This window comes from Acomys minous (genome assembly GCF_964271855.1).
Source record: "Acomys minous genome assembly, chromosome: 19".
In the NCBI taxonomy this organism is placed as follows: domain Eukaryota; kingdom Metazoa; phylum Chordata; class Mammalia; order Rodentia; family Muridae; genus Acomys; species Acomys minous.
In genome coordinates, this window is record NC_140499.1 from 63,962,092 (window position 1) to 63,967,520 (window position 5,429).

The window sequence follows — 5,429 nt, forward strand, 5'->3', positions numbered from 1 at the left end:
GATGTAACAAGAATAAATTAATAAAGGAAAAAAATAAAAAGCAAAACCAGCAAAAAAAAAAAAAAAAAGAAGTTTAGGTTTCCCTGAAATTCACAACGGTGAGCTGCCTGCATGAGACGCTGGTTCCTTAGAGGCATAAACATGATGGGAGGAACCAACCTGTGTCTGATTGAGTTTAAGGCCCACTCCATGAGGTGGAATCCACGTTGGACACTGTCTGGGTGCCCAAGAACATGAGAAGAGATAAGCTGAACCTAGGGGAAAGTAAAATACTATTATTCTGACAAATGAAGATAGCAATAAAACGACCCCCTAGGGACATCCTGCTACACCCACAGATCAGTGTCTCGCTCAGCCACCGTCAGAGACGACTCCTCCTACAATGTATGGGAACCAATACAGAGCACCACAAAGGACGAGGTGAGAGACCCTGGGATACTCAGTCCTAAATGGGGTGTCTTAGTCAAACCCCTTCTCTTGGGGCTCAAGAAACTATGCATCAGGGGGAGCATAAAGACCATAAGAGCCAGAGGGGATGAATAACACAAGGGTACAGTGTCTTCCACATACAGCAGGATGGAGCCTCCACAGATCTGAGCCAGATGGGGGGGTCCCAGTGCTAAGAGGGGGGACGGACATGCGTTTTCAGCCCCGAACAAGAAGTTATTTCTAATTGACAACCACTTGAAAAGGACAAATTGTTTTTTTTCCAATGGACTGTCACCCGGTAAACAAACCACATTTAACAGAGTGACCTATGTCCGAAAGTAGACGGCCAAGACAAATGAAATTAATGGTATCTTTGGAGATTATTTTTATATTTCTTATTGGTTTGCTTGGGTTATTTAAAAATCTTACTGGTCTTTTGATTGTGAATTATGGTTTTCAACGTGTGTGTGTGTGTGTGTGTGTGTGTGTGTGTGTGCCTCCTATACTTTTTCTTTGCTTTTTAAAAAAATCTGTTTTCTTTATTTGCTTGTTTGCTATCTAAAGAGAGACAGAAAGAAATTGAGAAGTTGGAAGGGTAAAAATAATCTGTGAGAAGACGAGGGATGGTAAAACATAATCAGAATATAATGTATAAAAATTATTTTCAGTTTTAAAGGTTTTGGTTTAATCCAAAATATTGAGCAACTAATGGAGGACTTGAAAGTCCTTTGATGTAGTTTGTGTTTTAGAAAGATCCTTCTGGAAGCTGGGCACTGGATTATTTAAAGAATGGCAAGGTTGAAAGCAAGTACAGTAACTTATTGCAGAAATCCAGGGTGACAAGAGAAAGGACATGGGTTAAGGAAGTATTTAGACACAAAGTTACAAGGTGTTATGACCTGTTGTCCCAGGAAGCATGAGCGAATGGATTTCAGGGTGATTAACATCAGGTTCCTGTTCAGAGCGACAAGGGTAAGTTGTAATGAACACAGAGCGGGACTGGGAGGAAGGGAACCCTGGCATGAGAAAGAGTGTTGAAATCTCTAAAAGAGACTGATGGTTGACTATTAGAAACTGCTTCTCCTTCTACATGGGAGCTAAGGCATGGCTGCCCAAGCTTCCTTTATGACTACATTTCCCAGCTCTCCATCCAGCAGAGAGTGGGCATATGCCTAAGATGTTGGTGGTGGGCTATGACAAAGAACATGTACAACTTTCGACATGTTAAGAAAACATCAATCCTGGATCTCTGCTGCTTCTTCATAATTACCTTGAAAATGGCAAAGCCTCACTAGTCCGGGTCCCCAGGATGCCAGAGCTATCCACTCACGTAAGCATCCATCTTAGTTGTTGACCTGATAGATCAATACACTTGTTTTTCTTTATGATATAGAATTTTAGAATCCCGATATTCTAAGAGCATATATAGGGGGAGGAGGTCTCCCTCAATCACAGACATAGGGGAGGGGAGAAAGGGGAAAGTGGGAGGGAGGGAGGAATGGGAGGAAAGAGGGGAAGGGCTAACAATTGAGATGTAATATGAATAAATTAATAAAAAAAAATAATTTTTAAAATGATCTAAAAAAAACAATTTTAGAGTCCTTTATTACAACAGCTTAGCCTGCCTCATACAATATCTAAGTAGAGATATTGGCCGTCCAATATATTAGTTTAAAGTTCAGGAAAGGGGAAGATTTCTCAGTTATAATCAAATTGTGTTAAGGTCAAAACCACAGACATGAATGAGTTTCTCACAAAACCTATACAAATAAATACAGAAGAAAAAAAAAAGGAAAGAAAAGGAGGACTTCAGATAATGTACCGGAAGCATAGTCCTTAAAAGAAGTGGCATAAAGGGAAGACGAGGCACCAAAGCGAAATTCTGCGAACAACATAAGAATTAGATAATAGTGGCATTGCATAAACGGAGAGAATGAAGCTGTAAATAAATCTGTCAGAGTGAACTTTCATGATAATATGGTAGATGGTCGGACCCGAACACCAAGGCTGAGCCCAGGCCACAGCTGTAACCTCTCCCTATTGCAAGAGGAATAAGATGAGAAAACAAGATGTGATAAAGGGATAAATTTCTAAAGGTGCCATTGGTGGTTAAGAAATTATCACTACTTTTTCTGAAAGTGGAGTGAAGTTGGTGTTTGCCACAGCTTTTGGGAAGTGGGAAACTGCAAGGATGGGAAAACCTTTGGGCTGGAGCTGCACAATTTCTTCTGGTGTGGATAATAGGAGTCGATGCTAACCTAGATTGGAGATTCTGTGCCATGCTGGGGAAACTGCATGCTGGGTCTGTAAAAGTGAGCAAGCAAGCTCCCAGGAAGCAGCCCACTCGTGGTTGTGGTTGTTGTTGTTGTTGTTGTTGTTTGTTGTTGCTGCACAGCTGACAAATGGGTGTGTCCCTGGTTTAGGCAGAGCCCCAAGGATTTTGTCTCAGGACTGCTTGTTGCTGCTATGCTGCCTTTCCGTGTTTGTCTCATTTATCTGGCACGGCATAGACCCTCACTGCCTATGACACAATATTATTCCTATACAGGCGTTATTATCTCTTTTCATTTCCTACAAATGATGCCCATAATTCCTGATAGCGGCTCCTGGATTGATTCAGGTAATTTAAAAACTTCCTCCAATATAGCAAACGCTGTTGGAAGCTCTATGGACCTCCACGCGAATTAAACCAAGAAGGAAGACAAGATTGAAACAAATTAATAACCAAGGAAATACATTCATCCTAGGTGTAGCCCAAGGATAAGGCCCAGGTGCACACCACATAAGAAAGGGCATATGAAGACAGAAACAAAGAGTAACTGGTTAGCTACACAAACAAGGCAGACGCTTGTTTCTTGGAAAAACTTTGACACACAAAACTCTTGTTTTGAACACATAATGTACATTTGAAATAAGAAAAAGATAAAACCTCTGCTTTGAGCTCATAATGAACATATAGATAAAACCACTGCTTTAAACTTGTAATGAGAAAAAAGTATCTAGTTAGATCCAGTTCTAATGAAAGAACTTACAATCAATAGCCCAACTGTAACTCCCTTTTAATGTGACTATTGTATCTATTTTTTTAATGAGGTATTTTTTTCAAACCCAGAACATAAATAAAGTTGTTGTTGGTTGATTGGAGTTTTCCTCCATTCTCCATCCACCAAATATGTGTCTGTCTGATTGTCTGTGTCTTTCTGTGTGCTTATTAATGATCGGAGGGAGCTCCCTATGTTTGTGTGAATGTATGGTTTTCTCCCCATCGTCCCCCACCCATCTTTCTTTCTTCTCACTGCAACCAGTGACCCCAAGTGCAAGGCTATCAGCCTGAGAGTTTAAGAGTTAAAGTATAGATAAGAGAGTTTCTGGCTGTGACCAGAGGCCCCAAATAGCAAAGCTACCCGCCTGAGAGCTTAAGTGTTAAAGTACAGCAGTCGGAGCCATTAGCCTGACAGTTAAGTGGTAAGAAAGTTCAGAGTTTCTCACCATGACCAGCAGCCCCACATAACCCAAAAGATTAAGAATTAAAGTACAGGGGGAAATGCTGGAAGTATCTGGCTCCTAGCCCCAATATGCCTAGAGCATATTGCCCTTAGACTTTCTTTCTCGCTGACTCTGCTGTCCTACCTCAGCCACCCCTGGACCCCATGGAAGTAAGTGCTGTTTTGTTTTGATCTGTTCTATTCTGTTCTGGTTTTTTTTTTTTTTTTACACTGTAACAAGTGTAGTGTAAAGATGCAAGCAAAAATCTGGAAGTCAGAAAAGAGAGAAGTTCTGAGGTTCCGAACGCCATTGTTTTGATCACTGGACTAATTGGGAATTCTACCCCAGGGCTGCAGCATTGTTTAAGACAAAGTTGGCACCATCACCATTCCTTTCAAATCCTGCTCCCTGTTTGGATTTATTTATTTTACCAATGAAAGAAATCTGTGTGAGGTTTAGAAGGTGAGGGCAGAGGAGAAGTCTCTTTCCAGACACGGTGGCTTCTAGAACTTTCCCCATGGTGATTTTCTGTAACTGGTCTGATCCTCGTTCTTTCAGTCCCTCTGGCACTCGTGTCGTCTCTGATTCCTGCATCATGTCACTCCAGTGACACTCCTCTTCTGACTGAATCCAAACGTGATACAATAGGCTTAGTGTTGACACTGAGGAAAGAAGAAACAAATTATTTACACTGACCTGCAGTCTATATTTTTGTGTGTGGCAGTGTTGTCTGGAAGGTGCATACTCCTGCTTTGGATTCTTGGGTCCTGGCCACCTGCAATGCTTCCTGCATTCTTGTAAGGTTTTTTGGGTGTTATCATCCCCCACAGTGTCCCGCATAATCGGGCACTGTCATCTCAGACTAAACCTCTGCATTCTTGGCAGCTCTCATCAACAGGACACCAGGCAATGGCTACAGGCTTTGGCAGATCATAGCGCTGGCACGGGATCTTGGTTAGAACCTTCCTATGCCATGATTCACCATGACTTACCCGTCGTTTCGAAGACAAAATAGTTTTCTTTCTTCGGCACTTGGGATCTCATGACCCAGGTGGTACAGGCTTCAAGGCAGCTATGTACACAGAGTACGTTTGGCACAATGGCATGATGGGACAGAATTTAGAAAGCCAACTTTAGCTTAACAGGGGAGGCCTTTTCAGTTTGTACCACACAGTAGGGACCTGATTTACCTGGGTTATATAGACCTGGGCTTCTTACTTCTCTTCAGCAACTGCTTCAGGTGACCAGTAGTGTAGACTCTATGGCCAGACTACCAGAAGTTAAGTCTTTGTTTGAACTGAAGTAATCTAACTCCCTTACCTGTGAGCTAGACATAATAGAAGATTAGATGGATAATATATTTAAAGTGCTATTTCCATTTCTACTTTCCAATAATATCTCTAATGGCTCTGTCTGTGTTAAAAGCTGATTTCTATTTTTGGTCGTCCTCTTATTGACATTCAGCTTCCTCTCAGGAAAGGAGAAAATAGAGATGTTTTATTCTAGGCTCATCA